Source organism: Xenia sp. Carnegie-2017, unplaced genomic scaffold, assembly GCF_021976095.1.
Source record: "Xenia sp. Carnegie-2017 unplaced genomic scaffold, XeniaSp_v1 HiC_scaffold_23, whole genome shotgun sequence".
NCBI lineage: Eukaryota > Metazoa > Cnidaria > Anthozoa > Malacalcyonacea > Xeniidae > Xenia > Xenia sp. Carnegie-2017.
The window spans coordinates 9,362,389-9,381,269 of record NW_025813486.1 but is presented as its reverse complement, the minus strand read 5'-3'; the positions used below and the strand labels follow the sequence as shown (position 1 = coordinate 9,381,269).

General features: G+C 37.4%; 1 protein-coding gene and 2 long non-coding RNA genes across 3 annotated transcripts in view; all 3 read left to right on the top strand.

The window, feature by feature from the left end:
- Positions 1-9,523: 9,523 nt before the first annotated feature.
- On the top strand, positions 9,524-10,284 carry LOC124448612. The gene is made up of 2 exons (XR_006949176.1): positions 9,524-9,576; positions 10,109-10,284. It is a non-coding gene; the product is annotated as an uncharacterized LOC124448612 (long non-coding RNA).
- Positions 10,285-10,931: 647 nt separating this feature from the next.
- LOC124448610 lies at positions 10,932-11,875 on the top strand. The gene is made up of 2 exons (XR_006949173.1): positions 10,932-11,626; positions 11,720-11,875. It is a non-coding gene; the product is annotated as an uncharacterized LOC124448610 (long non-coding RNA).
- Positions 11,876-15,764: 3,889 nt separating this feature from the next.
- LOC124448601 (serine/threonine-protein kinase/endoribonuclease IRE1-like) overlaps positions 15,765-18,881 on the top strand; it is a 28,519-nt gene continuing 25,402 nt past the window's right edge. Inside the window, exon 1 of the mRNA XM_046999562.1 lies at positions 15,765-15,841. The gene's annotated coding sequence lies outside the window, so the exon portion shown is untranslated. The remainder of the gene's footprint in view (positions 15,842-18,881) is intronic.

The following is an 18,881-nucleotide window of genomic DNA, read 5'->3' as shown; positions in this document are numbered from 1 at the left end:
CTACAATGAGCAGAAAAATTAACACACGAGGAAATATAAAATTAACACACGACGAAATATAAAATTCAATAAAATGAATTGGAACACATTCTTTACTTTAATAATGCTCCTTTTCTTTGTTAAACGTTCGTGCTTTGGCAGTAAAATGAACAAACTGCAAAATACCGAATCTCAAAATACTTGATAAACAAAAAGACTAGCAAGCAAAGGCAACAACTTTGTGAAACTGACAAGTTATCATTGTCATATGTATGCCCATTGTAATACCCATGCACCAGGGAGTTAAAGCTGTGTTTGTTTGTATTGTGTATTTTGTGAGTAGTATATGAATTTTTCACTCATCAATATGATTCCAAATAATAGCTATATTGTATAAATTCAGAAAATTTCTAACACCTCAACAGCAGATTGCATAGTTGAGTGGTTTGAATACATCAGCTTCACACCCTTTGAATTGTTGTTGTCAATTTTTAGTTTGAATTCATCTAGACTAAAATATATATTCAGGACATATGTCCTCTACTGGAGATTTTTTATTCCTGTGTCTGCCATCAGCTCGAAACTGTCAGAGTCTTTAAATGTTAAATCTCTGCAGCACTCATTAGGTGAAATCATTGTCTGTTGTCTGTCATCATAATCATTCATCTCCTATTGTCTATCTTTAACATCACATGAAAGAAATCATGATTATTGTGATTGAGATTTAGGTATAATCTTAACCCATTTTTGATTGTATCATTAAAGAGTTTATAATTATTTTATGGTTGTTGCAAACTAGATTTTGCAAAATGTACACCCTGTCCTATAATCTTGTGGGCATTAGAGGAATTTGTACCACTCTTCTGCATTTATTGTTTTTTTTCTCCTACCCTATGAAATTAGTACTTTCATGTTATTTTAAGAAACACAACTCTGAAGTGGAAATTTATTGATGAATCAAAAAGCACAGAAATTTATTCCTAAAATTGATTGGATATGGACAAAATTCTAGTGTCAAGGTTGAAAATGTGGCTGATGTACGTGCAATTTTCTCAGACGAGTTTTCATTGGCAAGGGATCAATGAAATCTGTGTTTGTTCTTAGACTGAGAAATCATGGTTATGGTAAAGCAGTGAAACGAATACGTCGTGATAACTGCATTGATCTAACTCCAAGAAAAGACAATCTTAAATAAATTCAACGAAAAGAAGTCAAAACATGATGTAAATTATTCCAATATCGAAGTGGAAAATGGAACTAAATATAATTATCTGTTAATAGACTCTGTGAAGAATCACTGAGAATTTTGTGAAATCTTCTACTCTACCTGATTTTCAAACAGCTGTTCCTGAAATTGTCAGGCAAATTTTAAAAGGGTTGGCGGATCTTCATAGCAGTGCACAACCTATTCTTCCTCAGGATTTAAAGCCTCCACTGTTCTCCGAGACTCAGGAGGCAAATTTCTAAAAGCTGACTTTGGAGAATGTTGACGAATGGTTCTAAGACATGTATGACCAAGGGTAACTAGGGAACGGAGTATTGGAATGCTCCAGAATCATATCGTGAAGTTATACTTGTGACATTATACTTGTGCTTATTGATCGTGCTTCTATTTAATACAAGGCAAAGTTTTTTTGGTTTACTACTTTCTATTCACAATATTTTGTTGAATTGCGTTATTCAACTGTTTCTGTTATTTTCCGTGCAAAAATATCATAACTTTGTGCTTGTATTTTTTACACAAACAATTTGCACATTTTCAAGTTGTATTGTACTTTCTTGAATATTAAAATGGTTAACAATATCCAGTGCTCAATGAATAATGATTTACTCCATAGTTTCCATCATCACGTAAAGGTTGAACATGATTGCATAGATATGAATTCTCATCAGTAATTTTCGCTGAAGAATTGGGTACAACAACATTGTTATTTGACATAACATCCGATTTGGCTCATCGTAGTCAACTCCACATTCCTCGAAATAACTAGTGGGGAGTCATCTGTTAAAGGTATCATATTAGTTTGCCAAATTGCCAATGGAGCTTAATGTCGACTGTCTTAGCCATGATGATTTCATTGTCCGTTAAATTCTAACAATGATGCATCGATTCGTGATAAAAAAAATAAAATGAAGACAAAATATGGAGTTGGTCTAAAGGATAAAGCCAAGTTTTCTTCCATAAATTTGAAAATTCCTACAGACACTCTATGCAGAAGACACTCTATTTACTTCCCAACAATCCCTCGATCCTTTGATTGTGAACGGAGCATCCAGCATAAAGCTACCTCTACTCACCACGGTGAGCAATCATTTCCCTGGCTACATCCACGTTTTCACTACGATCACCTAGCACTCGTGATGGCAACCCAAAATCATCAATTTCTACTGGAACAGCATTAGCACGGTTTCAGCGCAATTATTTGTGCAGCCTGTGAGGTAAATAATTGATCAGCGCCATGTTATCATCTTATGGTTAGAATCAATATGCCTGACATTTGTAAACTTGTCTACATATTGTATACCTTTTGTACATTTTCTACTCACTGGGTGGATTCTCAGGTTAGCAGTCCGATAGATGCGTGAGTCGGAATCGTATAGATTATAAGTAAATAATTTTTATTCGATCTAGTAAATAATGATATAGTATAAATAACAAATGTGCAGTTTAACAGTATACCAAACGAAAATACATGAACTCACTTCTTTGCCGGGTCCTCACGATCTACATTAATTTCAATACAGGTTAGCCGATATAATAAAGTAATACAATGATGAAGCTTTCGCCCAGGTTAGCATGTGGTAACTGTCAGCTGCACTATAGACTCAAATCCTTTTTATCCCAATGAATATTGCGCGTCAAATTACGCGTCAGTTAAAACATGCATAAATTAAACTCCAGTGCTAAATAATTATATCCGTGCAGTTTGTCAGCAATCCATCCTCCCCGATAAGGAAACATTACTTATCAGTTTATTCTTCTGCTGCTTGAATCACAGCGATCTTGATTGGTCTCGAGTACTCTCCTGAACTTGTTTTGACCTTTACGTTTCGTACCTTTCCATCCTCTCCCGGGTACACTTCTACTATCCGTCCTACTGTCCACTTTCCTCGTACAGCATTTCCGTCAGCCACTATTACCACATCATCAACTCGCACATTTCTCTTTTCCTGATTCCATTTTTTTCTGGGGACAAGTAATGGAAATGTGTCTCTGTCCATCGTTTCCAAAACGAGTCCACGATCTTTTGCACAAACTCCACCCTTCTTCTGGGTTTTGGTTTCTTGAAATGGACCTTGTGGTACTTGAACAGATGCTCTACCCAGGAGCATATCATTGGGGCACAAATATGAGCCGTCATCGGGATCATTCGGAGGTCGTCCATTGGGCGTTGATTTACTAAGTTCGCTACTTCCAGTAAACAAGTATACAGCTCAAACGGAGTAAGTATGTGTTCTCCAATCGCTCTCTTCAGGGCTCGTTTGCAGCTTTTCACCATCGCCTCTGCACATCCGTTTTGATGTGGTGCCGCTGGGGTGCTAAACTTCCATTGTACGCCCTTTTCCGCGCAGTAGTCTTGAAGTAGCCTTTTGTCAGCTCCTTGGATCATTTTGCGCAGATCGGTCAATACACCAACAAACTGCGTACCGTTATCACTCAAGATTTCTGCTGGGTATCCCCGAATTGAGAAGAATCTTCGCAGAGTCTGGATAAATTCCATCGCTGAACAGTCGGTGGCTATTTCTAGGTGAACTGCTCGAGTATTTAGGCACGTAAAGATTACTCCGTAATGTTTCGTTCTCTTGTTTCTTCCCACTTTGACAGTCAGTGGTCCAAAGTAGTCGCAGGCTGTGTAGTGGAACGGTGGGGAATGGGGTTGAAGTTGTGGTGGTAAGTTGGCCATTATCTGTGATTCGGTTTTGGGTTTGCTGCTCGACATGTGACACACTTTGCCTTGATGCTCTTTGCTAAATCGTGTGCTCGAATGATCCAATACATTCTTCTGATTTTGCTACCGTAGTTGCCACCCCGTGGTGACCTCTTTGTGAAACTCTTCCACTATCAATTTGGAGATTCGGTGATTATAGGGCAAAGAGCAGGATGCTTGGTTTCGTAAGAGACTGAGTTATCAATTCTTCCGCCAACTCTGACCGTGCCTTCTTCATCGGTAAAGGGCTCAGAGATCTTAATTCGTTAGATTTCAATTGTGCACGAATCTTTGTTTGAGCTCTTTTAATCCAGAATGTCCTACTTCTTTCGAGTTCTGCCGGTGTTAAGCAATCTCCTCTTGCTGTGTCCTTCGCTGTCGACCGTACCTTTGCTAATAATGTTGACTTAGCTCTCAAAACCCAAGCAGTAACTCGTACGAGCTTTCTCCAACTTGAAAACCTTTCACTGTCAATTACGTTTACTGACGTTGTCACTGCACCTACCAATTTTGAACTTCTACATTCCCTTTCAACTTCTTTTGCATCGGGTTTTGCGTTTTCGACCGGCCATTCTTCCTTTGGCAAGTACAGGAATTCAGGACCGTTTTTCCATCTATCCGACAGCTCAACAACACGGAGACCACGGGATACATCATCTGCCACGTTCTGATCCGTTGGGATGTGTCTCCATTGAGCAGGTTGGACGTTGCTTTGTATTTCCCCTACTCGACTTGAAACAAATGGTTTGAGTCGTCTTCCCTGGCTGCGGATCCACGCAAGAACAATTGCGCTGTCGGTAAACAAGACACTCTCTTTTAGTGGTATACGGAGTTCATTTTGGATGGTCTTGCATAAACGGCTGGCTAACACGGCTGCTTGTAGTTCTAATCTGGGTATTGTTAGCTCTTTCAATGGGGCGACTCGTGACTTTGCTGCAACAAACCGTACGTTCACCACTCCATTAGGTCCTATACTTCAAATATGCACATGTTCCAAATGCTTCGCGATGCGTCGGCAAAGGCACATAAGATCGGTGGCTCAATCATTACAACGGGACATAGACATCTTTCCACCGATATTTCGTTTAACTGATCCATCTCTTTAAAGTACGTCAACCATTTTGTTTGATCACTTTGCGATAGTTCATGGTCCCAGTCGAGTCCTTGCTGCCACAGTTCCTGCAAACCAATCTTTGCCCTTATAAGGTAGGTGCTGCAAAGCCTATTGGGTCATATATTCTAGCGACTTGGCTTAGGATCTTCCTCTTTGTGAACTTTGGCTGTTGTGCATATTTCTACTTTTACTTTATACTTAAGCACATCCTCTTCTTGTTCCAGGCCAGGCCGAGCACTTTGACTCTTGTTTTCCATGAGGAACATCAACTCATTACCATCTTCTTGCTCGTCTTTCCTGTTCAACTCTCCGTTTGATTGCCATCCTTCACATGAAACCCGCCATTATCAAGGATGCTGTCGATTGCTTTAGTCAACCCGATTGCTTCTTCATTTGTAGCAACTGAATCCAGAATATCGTCCATGTAAGAATTGTCCTTTATAACTTTTGCTGCTCTCGGTTCTCTGATGCTCCTTCATCTGCAGTTTTCCGCAAGGCAACTTGGGCCATCGCAGGTGCAGGTTTGTCACCGAACGTAAGTACGTTCATAACGAAAGTGTCCGGAGGTCTATCAATCTCTAAATTCCTCCATAGGAATCGGTGTACCTGCTGGTCTTCGACAGGGATAAGGATTCGGTGGTACATCTTTGAGATGTCCGCAGTGAGGGCAACTTTATTTTCCTAAAACGGAGAATAACTCCGAATAGAGAGTTCAGAAGATCAGGCCCCTTTGCCAATAATCGTTCAGCTTATGTCCTCGGAACGTAGCGGACGAGTTGAAAGATACGAACCGGGTGCTTGTACTGTCAGGTCTTAGAACTGATGGTGGGAGATGTAATGGACTGGTTCTTTGTGTTCTTTAACTTCCTTCTCGGATAACTTTCGAGAAACCCCATGTTTTCCATTTCTGTCATCTTGTTGTTGTACGCTGCTGCTTGCGTAGGAATTTTCAATAATCGACGCTCAGTTGACTCTAGTCGTTTCAATGCCTGGATTCTGTTATCTGGTAAGTCTTGGGGTTTTCTTCCATGGATATGGAATCATCCACTGCTTTCCAACCTTTTTTGCAGACTGTTCAATCACTTGCTTTTCTTCTCTTTCGGATTGGCTCAATTTTTCAGCTTCACAGGTGCACGGCTTTACTGTTACTCCCATGGCTTCGGTTGTCCAAAATTCTGATAAATCAACTGCTTCTGGGTACCTCACGTGTAATACAGTTGTTGTTGCATTGTTTGACTGTCCCGTTGATGATCCGAACAGAACCCAGCCGAGTGGCGATTCTCTCGCGACCACATGTTCGACTTGCTTTGTTTTACCCGTGCATGTATGCATGATCGATTCCAACAAGTAAGTCGACTTGGCCCTTTCCACGCTTCACCTTGTCCTTTGGTAGTCCGAGTTTTTCGATTGCATTCCTGGTATTGATTCCTTTGACATCCTCGCTGATATATGGTATTCCAACTGCAGTGATTGTGTACTTCTTTGATTCTCCGATTCTGCTTACTTGAACTTTGTAGCTCTTTGTGCAGATTGACTCTTCCTCTCCACCTATTTTATGATGTTAACGGAGATGTCTTTCCCTTTCAGACCGAGACTCTCCGCCGTTTCTGCGGATTAGACTTATCTGAGCTCCAGAATCCAGAAGAACGTTGCCGCTTGTAGAGACCATTTGATCCGCAAATGTTAGCAGAAATCACTGGTAGGATTGAGTCGTTTAGACCAGTTACTGATGCAACGGTTGCACCTGACTTGTGCAGCAGCGGATGGTGACTGGATGCACTGGACTCCATTTTCATACTTGCATTGCTTTCGCCTGTTGCAATTTGCTTGACGATGACCCGACCCGCTCTTCAAACAGCTGAAACACACGTGATTATCTTTCGCAACTTTTATTCGCTCATCAACAGACATCGCTGCCAATTTTGACACTGGTCCGGCCAATGATTTGAGTTCTTGCAGAGCCAACACTTGAATCGGTTTTACTTTCTTCCGTGACTGTACCATTGACATGATTGACTTTGCGTCGAGTGAGAGATGTACCACTCCTGACTGGGGCTGTCACGCATGCGCGACTTCATCTCAATTGTCATCCAATTCATCAACGCTTTAAGGGTTGCGGGCTTTTCTCTCTAAGTCTCGACCACACTTTTCGATCATCTGACACATCTTTGTTCAATTATGGATAGCATGTGGCTATCCATGTCACTGGAACCCCTACTCTTTCAACGTGTTGAAACACCGCCTAACCAAATGAACTAAATCACAGAAACGCGCGTCTCTCCTGTTTCTAGGGCTTTAAATTTAACGATGTCCTGCGTTATGGTGTCTGATACGTACCGAAGGTCCCCGTAAATGAAATCTAAGTATTCCCACGCTGCATCATAATCAGAACCAATACCTTTTATTAATTCAAGTGGTTTCTCTTTCAAACAAGTTCGCAGTAGTGTTATTGAATCGCGTTTCGTATATCTCGATTCAATTGCATGCTTGAAATCCGCACTAAATATTGCATATTCACGTACGTCGCCCGAAAATTTCGGTAGCTTTGGTTTTTCCATTTGAAACCCGCAGGGACTTTGTGTATTTTCAGATTCATTTTTTACTTCAGATTGGAACGTAATTTGATTCGGAAAATTTTCCTCATTTGTTTGGCTTATTTCGGTGGGAGCGTTGACAGATTCCTCGGAAATTACCGCGTGGGAACTTTCCGCCACATTGCTCATTTCATCACCTACGCTGGTCGGGTTTCCTCAATAACTGTGGGGCTCATATTACTTGCGCTGTCAACATTTTGCATTCCGATCATTCCAGACGAATTTTGCTCGTTTTGACTGATGCTAGTTTCTGAAGTTTTCACTGAAACCAATTGTTCGATATAATATTTTGCCTCAATATCAAGTTTTAAAAATTCGTTTTGGCACTCATCTAACCAATGCTCTTCTGCTTCAAAAGCTTCATCGTTCATAATCAAATTTGCATAAAGCTCATGTTTCTCTACCACGTTGTCGAACGCTTGTTTTACTTTGACGATAGTCGCTTACCTCGTTTGCTGGTCTTTTATTTATACACAGATGATTCAAGGCCTTTCCCAGTCTTGTCAATGTAGACTTGGCTGCTCGGCGTTTGAGTTTAGCAGTCTTCAGTGCCTCGTCTTCGTTACTCAGGGTTCAGGTTCTCCACGCGATTAATTTTTCTTCAGAAATCGAATGTTGTGGATTCTCAGGTTAGCAGTCCGATAGATGCGTGAGTCGGAATCGTATAGATTATAAGTAAATAATTTTTACTCGATCTAGTAAATAATGATATAGTATAAATAACAAATGTGCAGTTTAACAGTATACCAAACGAAAATACATGAACTCACTTGCCGGGTCCTCACGATCTACATTAATTTCAATACAGGTTAGCCGATATAATAAAGTAATACAATGATGAAGCTGCGCTCAGGTTAGCATGTGGTAACTGTCAGCTGCACTATAGACTCAAATCCTTTTTATCCCAATGAATATTGCGCGTCAAATTACGCGTCAGTTAAAGGTCACCTGAAATGCTTGATATAACTTTGCTTCATATGAAAGCTTAGCTAATGATTAGCCTATTCGCCAAATTTGAAAGTCCAATGTTTTATATTTTATGAGATATGGTCTTCTGAATTCATGACATTGACGATTTCCGAAGGCCGAATTCAAATAGCGCGAGCGAATTTGAATTACCCAAGCTGGGGCGAGTTTGACGTAATAGTTGCCATTGCATGTTTTTGCTCAGTGCAGCCAGTAGCAGTAAAAATTAAATTTCGCCAATTTTCTTTTTGTTGTTGCTGCTACTATTAATGCGTGTTTATCTCGATGTCTTCAACGGAGGAAGAAGTCCAATTTGACATCGAATATATTGCTACGGAGGTCCAGCCTTACATGTTTGAACCGCTAGCTAGTAGCAATAATGTTGAAACTGACGAAGATCTGTCTTCGTCGTCGTCAACGGACAGCTCATCTGACGAATATACTCACAGGATTGGAAAAACAAACTGGTGCGTTGCTTTTTTTCATGATTAACATTTCAGATCGCGTCATAAAATTTTTTCTTTATTTTAATGGCAGGTGTGAGTGTGGACACTGTGTGGCGATGACAACCGGCCGGGGAAGCATTTGTTGCCATGAGGAACCGAAGACAGACCCTAAAATTCATGGTGACCATTTATGCATCACAGAAGAACAAGAGTTTCATGGTCTGCATCAACGAAACAGTCGTTAGAACAGCTATGGTTGTATTCGTTCACGATCACGGGCAATACCAGACGCCCAGAAACCGAGTCAGTTTCAGCTTTTTTGATATCTCCTCATATATCGACAATAATTTGCTTATGTTTGATTTTGTTTTGTTTCCCAGAACTTTGCGTTACACTGCCTATAGGCAATGGACAGCATGGATACATGGAAAGCTTGGCAAGAAATATCGACTTCCTATACCATCCTGTGCTGTTAAAGAAATAAGGAAAGCATTTCACCTTCTGGCATATATAAAGGCTTTGAATATGCACAGCATTTATAAATACCTGTGAGTGTTAGACTTCAGTTTATTTAAGATTGAATCGTGAAGTATGTTGTTGCACTGCTGTTACTTTATCAACTTTTTCAACTCTACTAGTCAGTGGATCTGGTATTTTTTGTTGTCTTTCTGTTGCAATTGCTTGGTTTAAACTGGAATTAGCATGTCTGCACCTTATCACTTCCTCCATTAGTTGTTTCACATAGTCTGTAAAACAGGGGGAGAAGAATTAAACTGAGAAGTGCAAGAAATGTACCATCAGTAGAACAATTATTTGGCTTTTGAGTGCTAAAACTTGTCCTTACCATAAGTACTATCAATTTTAACACCTTTGATGACTCCACATGACTGTCTTGATTTGGGGTGAGACACTTTCCACATTAATTCCCATTTTCTTTTTTACGCCTTTGTTCTTTACTTCCATTTTCATTGAAATGGAGAGCAGCAATCAGTAATCTAAAAATTTAATTTTACTTTTAGTGTGCCACCTTGCAATCATTTTCAGTATGAAAACAACATTGTTTATTGTTTGTTTACCTAGCTTGCATTGCCTTGTAAAGAAATGTGTATGCTTTGGTGCATATAGTATAACAACTCGATGAAAACCTTCAAGAGCTGATGTTTGTTTCTCATGGCTGAGCTTCCCAATATCTTTCATGAGATACCTGCTTTCAACAATCGATGCCAATTCAGTAAATGCTCTAGATCCTTGGAAAAGATAGAAAATTTTATGGTGCCCATTTATGTCATATGTTGACAAATAACACCACATTGTGGCATTGGCTGGCAATTGAAGTTTGTTGATAAAGAAAGTATCAATTACTGTAAATAACTATTATGTCTTATACCAGAGCATTTAGGATTAATTTGTACCTTTCTTTATCCATAAGCGAGGCTCAAGAGTACCATGCTCACATTTTGGAAATAATTCACTATGACCATCATGAATGTTGCAAATGTGATTCAGCAATGATAGCCATTTAGCCTTAAGTAGTTTCTCATCACCACCACTACTTGCAGCACACCAGTAGACATGGTTAGATATTGACTGTGCCCAATCAAGTAGCAATCTACATCCACTCTTCTTACCGGCTGCCATTACCTTTTTTGATACCTGTAGAAAAATAGACACTGTACATTGGTAAAAAATTGTAATGCAAAACATAGCAATAATTGATCAAAATATCATGAAATTAAATGCAATTAGAAAAATTCTAAAACCTCTTAATCACTTGGTAATTTATGATTATAAAGATACTCTTTGATCAAATCAGAAGTACTTTATTTTAAGACCATTGCTGTACTTTGAGCAGCTTTTGGCCTTAATTTTACCTTTTGCCACATGCCAAACATCAAAATAGTGCTTCACTCCTGGCTGTTGGGTTTCATGTATTTTTAACTTGGCAATGCCTGTCTGTGATAAGATGACTCACTTGAAGATTGTGTGACTGAATAAGTTTAAAAGATCTTTCAGTCCTTCCAATTCCATTGCCCTGAATTTAAACTTCATTTGACTGTAATAGATATATTAATGTAAATAAAATCATACAGTGTTTGGGATATGTATGTCTGCAAGTATGCATGTATGTTGGTGTATATCACATGATTTAGTTACACACATTGTATTCATGTTGTATAAGTACATATTACACATTTCCTAAAATGTGTTTGCATACAATACTGTTTTGAATACAATACTATAAACTAATGAATTGAGCTAGTTACCTGAACTAATTGTGTGTCTAGAATTTTATTGCTTTCTAAATCCATGCAGCTGTATGAGCAATATTTTGCACAATAGCCTGGTGAATCACATCGTCCATCACCCCCAATAACAACCTGCTTTCCCTGACGCTCAGTCATCATAATAGTCTGGTGCTTTTTCCAAACATTCAAAACACTTGGAATAAGATATCCACTTTGTATATAGTTGTAGCACCTTTCAGTAATGAACTGTACATTTGCTTGTTGAAAATATTGCAGGATTTTGGATGGGCTGTTACCACTAAATAGAATACTGGCAGATAGCAAGAGATTACCCAATGGCATCTGACTATGAGTAGGTTGACTATTCCAATTATTACGAAAGCCACATGAGCATTTAGCGATGATGTTCACCATGCTTCCAATGCTTCTGGTTGATATCTTGCAGTGACCACCACAGTGTCGACACTGAGAGAACAACTTTCTTAGACAGCTGTCAAAAACTATATATTTTTTTTGAGTAACATCATTTTCCCTATAACATGGAAAAATTACTTATTTTTTATATGAATGTTATCTTGCTCTGTAAAATACTTGAAATGAACTTATGTTTTGGGTTATCTTATTTCAAAATGATGCAGACTAACTTACTCGGCAATTGATGCTTCATCATCTGACGATTCAAATTCGCTGAAACTAAGATATTCATCTGCGGTACTGTTGTTTTCCGAAGTGCTTATTTCAGCATCTGATAGGAAATCATCATCATTCTCGTTTCATCTACGGATAAACTACCTTCCGTTTGAGTGCTTCTTGCATTTGTCGTGATAATTTCGGTTTCTGTCCCTGTGCAACGGAATAACATAATTAAGGAAACACTTTTCAAAATGTTTATTTTCCGCTGAGTTCATGTAAAAAATTAACCTTGAGACGTCACTTGTGCATTCGTTTGAGTGCGTTTGCTTTTTGCTTGACTGGGATTTTATATCAGATTGACACTTTACATGTCTGCGTTTCTACATCATCAAGCAACAGTTTAGGCTTTTGCACAAAACAAAACTGCATTGCATTCCCTTACCACTTTGTCAGTTTGTGTTCCATTGTCACTTAGGTTACATTTATCTCTTGAGTCCAGTTGTCCACTCAAAAAAAACGAACATGTTTTTGATGTATTTTCGTCCTCGTCAGGCTGCTCAATGTTTTCCACGGAGTTCACAAGAGCTTCGTTTATTATCTGAATTGTATATGCGTTTTTTTAAAGTAATGCATTATAATTACATTAAAAACTGCTTGGCTACAAGACTTTACCTCTAATTTCTGCGCTTTGCATACGCGTTTCTAGTTGCCTCGGTTTCCGTTTATCACCAACTTTCGACCTCGAATAGTCGAAGATCGTTGGTATGCGTCTTTCTTTAACCTTAACCTGGTTGGTCGCCATCCTAAAGATTTCAGGAGTCCGGGTTTTGGACAAAACAGCAGGCTTCAAAGTGTGCCGAACAGAGCTTTGACCTTTCGAAGGATTCCAATCTTTCCTTTTCACCTTATCGACCCATGCTTGGCGTAAAGGATTTTTAGCGGGGAAACTGAAAAACCCAACTTTTTCCGCCTTAGATTGGTTCTTAGAAGAACCGTTTTTGCAGTTAAATGCCACACAGTAAACCATCTTAAAATAGCCGATCAAAATCAAACTTTATTTATGAATTCATATTTGCCGCTTTGCGCGAAATGTCAATGGCAACTATTGCGTCACGCCGAGTACTTTCCGACGATAAACCGACGGAATATTTTTTACTTCTATTCAAAACACAAATTCACGTTGATATCTCTTGAAATAATCATGGATTGTTTTCAAATTTTCTTTGAATAGTCTACGCAATATATACATTTTATATGTCAAATAAACAGAAATATGAATTTTGCATTTCAGGTGACCTTTAAAACATGCATAAATTAAACTCCAGTGCTAAATAATTATATCCGTGCAGTTTGTCAGCAATCCACTGGTCAATTCTCGATACACTCTGCCTACTCTCCTTCTGAGCATTTATATCTCTAGCACTAAGGCTGCCAATAACATGAACTTCTCCACCGTATGGAGTAAATTGAAGTATGTTTTCAATGTCTGCATCCAAGACTTCATCACTCATTTCAGAGAAGCTACTTAGTATTCCAATGTCAATTCTTAATATGTAGTTTTTGAAAGGCAGATTGAGTGCATTTTTTGAAACTGTCACTTCTTCGATGCAATACGGTCTAGCTTGCAAACTTTGAAAAATCGTAAAAAAGGGCAAAGTATTAACAGGACTGCAATCTGTAAGACTGTGTGTTTAGTCAAGTTTAGTCAAGTCACAAAGGCTCTGCTTCTTTAAGTTATTAAGGTCGGCTTAATTCATGGTGCCCCCCCAAAATAAATCTCTATCGTTCCATCAAAATAAAATCTTTTTTAAAACCTGTGTTTTTGTACAAAAACGGAATATACAATTGCTGCCCCAGTGATTAAATAATGCAGACGCCTGAAGTATACAGTAGAAAAACTTAAGATTTCACTGTAATGAAATGCATTTTGGGTAAAAGTATAAACCCGAAATGCAGTGTGCTATGGTTACGAATGAGGCGAATAACAACTAAATCTGCTTCTTCTCTGTTAATATACAGTTGCTGGTATGAAAATCAAGGTTTGTATTTTAAATTGTATTTTAATTCGAAGTACATGTGCATATGAAAATATGCCCCTCACAATTATTGCGCATGCTCTCGACTGCATTGAGGAGATAGGATTGATTCCCATAAAGAGTTTTAAAGATTTATATGTATCTTAACATAGCTATCAAACTGCAAAAACTATTTTTAGTAATAAACCTTATTTTAACCATATTTTTTATTATTAAACATTTTTTATTATTAAACATTTTTATTATTAAACCATTTATATTTGCAAAATTTCAATTTGCAAAACAGTTTCTCATAGCCATAAGCAAGATGGAAAAGTTGAAGATTCAGAAATAAAATTTGGTATTTAGTTATTATTGGGCAACAAATTTAAACTGGAGACACTATCTGATTTTTAACTTGAACATTATTTTAGTTCCGATTCTGTAAAATTGACATTGTGTTATTTTCATCTTGTGCATGGTGTTTTATCAACAGTCCCATTTCAACAAAGGATAACAAAAGTCACATATCAAATTTTGTTCTAAAGGTCTTAGAGTGAAAAAAGTTCTGTTGTGGAAATAAAGCCGTTCAGTCATATCTTGCTTTACAAAAGTTGATTTATACACTAAATTTTTGTTATCGAAGACGAAGTACAAGTCACTGTTTGAAAACCGGATTTTCCGTTTCTTTTGCTCAAATACGTCCATGCACTGCTTCAACTAAGTTCACTTAATTTCTTTATTTGCCCATGCATTTAAAACAAGAAATTTTCTGGGACGTTAATTCTGTGCGTCTGTCCTTATATAGATCATAGCTTTCGACTAATGAAATTGCTCAAATTCTTCTGGTTGTTATATGATTAATAAATAGATAACATTTAAACGTTGTCTCGTTATAGATACACAGGTATGACGTCAACTGTGATAAAAACTAAAAAGTAGTCCTGAGCCGCCGGAGCGAGTGGTAACTTTTGTTTTTATCACAAATGACGTTTTAGCTGTGTATCGTATACGGTTAAATGTTAACTTTTGTTTTATATAATAAAATCGAAAAAATTCTCAAATCAAACGGTCAAACAGTTTTTTTCTTTGTCCTCAACACTTGAATCATTGAAAAGTTTTGATTTTACAAATATCACGCCTACGTGTGCATAGGATTGAAGAAATGCTATTGGTTGGCTTAATTACGTGATAAAATGTATTTATTAACAAAGTAAACAGCAATGGCTGATTAAGTTTGTTGAAATTTTGTTATCGAAGACGCAGTACAAATCAATGTTTGAAAACCGGGTTTTTCTTTTCTTTTGTTCACGTTAACTGCCTCAACTAGGTCTTTGTCAGTATCTTGCGATAAATTTTCAAATATACCCGACATTCGTCTGTGACATTTTCTGTGACGCCAATTACGTGCGTATGTCCTCTTATAGATCATAGATCTCGACCAATGAAATTGCTCATATTCTTCTGTTATTAAAGAAATAAAGATGCATTGCGTTTGCACTGGCTCTCATGCAAACCGAGGAGACCTTTGAGAACTCGAGAACAGATCAGTGCAAACCCGGTACCGAAGGTCGAGGGTTGCACCTGCTCAAGAGTTCTGACAACGTCTCCGAGGTTTGTCGCCGTGCAAACACGAAAACATCTTTATTTCTTTTTATGAATACATGTATACACCAACATGTATACGTATTTCTCCTAATATGTATTCATGATCGATTTGCAAAATTCTTTACAAATTCTCTGCAAATTTACTTGACTGATTGATTTTATGATTAATTAATTATGTCAAATTTGACCTCCAGACACGCGTGTGTGGAGGTCAAAATTGCCACATCATTTTCACGAAAACTAGACGAAACGAAGTGTCTGCCAAATTACTAAATTATAAAATAAGAATTTATCGAATTTCTCTGATTAAGGTAAGCCATACAAATAATTACTAAGCGACTACAATATGTAGTTATCACAACGATACGTTTATGGCGTAATTCTTTCGTGTATCTCAAACTACGGTAATCGTTATTTATTCTGTAGTTATTTTGTTATGTAATTAATGTTTATTTTACGTTATTTATGGTTTATATGACTTTATTGTGTTATTATTTTTTATTTTTATCCTAACATTTTAAACTTAAGCAGGCAAAAGAACAGAACTGTAAAACAAACGAACTTAGAGCTATAGAACGACAGAATTTGGACTTGTACTACTGTAGAGTGTGAAACTATAGTAAACCTAGAACTTAGAACCCAGACCTACATAGAAATAAGAAGTACAAGCTTTGTCGAACTGTAAAACATAGAACTTAAAACTGTAGAACTACAGTAGCTAAAGCTATAAAACAGTACTCTTAGAACTATGGAACCAACATTGAACTAAAAACTGTAGAACTTTAGAACATAGAGCTCAAGAACTGTAAAACCGTAGGACTTTAGAGCTATAGAATTATAGACAGTATATATAATGTTTCTTGTACTCTAGCCTTGGGATATGCAAATCATCGGTTTTAAATTTAATTATCTTCTTTAAAAATACATAAGTGTTATGTTGTAAAAATTCAATGTTTTTCAGAATTGTTTTTATTCTAGTAAATGTAAAATCCTGAAGGACCAGAAATCTCTTTTTTCTATAGTATCCAAAGTAGAACAAAAGTAGTTGGTATCTTAAAACAGGCAGAGTTTATTTTCAATCTATTGTATTCGATTGTTTAAATTATTTCAACTTGGGGTTGAAATGACAAATAATCATTAGATCCTGAATTTAAAGCACTATAGAAATAATAACATTTAATATAACGACAACTTTTGAAAATAGACATGTTTACATCTCATGATGCCATCTTCAGTATGAATGAAATACTAGGTGACCTATTATGTCGAAACATGTCTATTTTCAAAAGTTGTCAATATTAAATGTGCATTAGATCCTGAGTATTTGTGCAAAATTAATCTGCCTGATGACTGTATTCTTGTTCTGTGCATGGTAAATTATGCAAGCCCAAACCTACCAGTACAATAACACAAGGGTGAATATCAAGGCAGTAATACATTAATTGAGTTGTCCTTCTAAAGCAGATCATTTCATTTCAGAGGCTTTTGGACACAAGTCAATCAGCTTTGAGTTTCTATTGATTGCTACCATTTCTAGTTAGTCTGGTTGACTTTGTTATTTTGAATAATTTGCATGTTGAGAAAATGTGTGCTTGATGAACATGAATGTGTGTCATACATGTTACCTGATTTGACTGCTGTCTTTGATGTATGATTCTATCTTTGAGAATATTATGCCTGCTTTCAACTTCAGACTGCTAAGGATGAGCAGGTTTTCAGAATATTCAATGCCACCTATGGCAAATCACGTTAGTTACATGTCCATGGTTATTACATATGTCCCCTGACTAACAAGTTTGGCAAAAAGGCTATCTTTAATTTCAACTTCTTGAAACAAAGATATTCACCTTTATGCTGTTGCATTAGTTCAATTTCAGCTTACATCACTTTCTGGAATGGAAATGAATGTGGGTTGTACTTGTGCATGAGTAGTCACCAAATGAATTAGTCTTGGGTCTTAAATTATTGGCCATTTTAACACGTCAAAATATCGCAAACCAATACTATTTCAGTATATGGTAGGCTGAAGATCAAGTCTGTTTTAGTGTAATCATGTTCTTTTGTTCTTGTCACTTTGGATAATGTGAAACATGAACGGATATTCACATATTTTCATAGCGTTGGTACTGATAAATTTAGGGGTGAGTTAAGGAAGTGACGTAAGACAAAGAGTCTAGATTTCAGGTACGGACATTCGAATAGCGCAGTCAGCGTAGGTAGTGTAGAGAGTTGAAAACAAGCTATCACGACACAGTTTACGCAAAAAAATTTTACGAAGAAACATTACGCTTGTTTAGTTTTTATTGCATAGCTACGTTGTCATTCAGTGTAGTATGAATAAAGTATAAAATTATTAATTTTAAGTGCCGATATCAGGGTCTGGAAAATGACTTCATTTGATAATTATATAAATTTTAAGAACATTTGATGATTCGGAAATTTTATCTTCATGGTCTTTTTTTTGCGTAGAAGGCGACTCTACGCCGGAAGTGACGTAAAAAGGAGAAAACGCATTTCTACTTTTTTCTTTGATTAATCTCTTAGACGATGTAGTCAAACTATACAACAATGCGGCATCTTAAATTTGCAGTGCTTTTGAGAAGATTTGCTATAACTGAATGCGCGTATTCTCCTTTTACGTCACATCAGGTGAGGAGTCAACTACTTCTAGCCTTAAAAAGCTCATGAAAATAAAATCTTTGCCCCATGAAATATGTTGTAAATGTTGTAAATTCGATTTAATTATTTGAAAAAGTTATTTCCCTGACATCGGCATTTTAAGTATGAACTATTGAATGGTAACTGTACAGTGCAAGGCAAAAGTATATATTCAACATTGTCCAACTAACTTCTTTTGAAATTACAAAACTAACACAGCGCGCAGAGCTAAATATATAAAGTACCGCTCGCGTATTTATAATCTAAGCTGTTATGACTCTAACGTTAACAAGCTAAGGCACATTCGCAATAAACGTTGGCTAGGCGTACAGTACCGCTCGCGTATTTGTTAACATACGGTACGAGTATGAAACGCGTATGATACGAAAAACATACGCGTATGATACGAGAACGATACGCGTATCCTTTTCGTATCATACGCGTATCATTCTCGTATGATAAGCGTATCGCTCTCGTATCATACGCGTATCCTTTTCGTATCATACGCGTATCCTTTTCGTATCATACATGTATCATTCTCGTATGATAAGCGTATCGTTCTCGTATCATAAGCGTATCGCTCTCGCATCATACGCGTATCATTTTCGTATCATACGCGTATTTCTCGCATCATACGCGTATCGTTCTCGCATCATACGCGTATCGTTTTCGTATCATACATGTATCATTCTC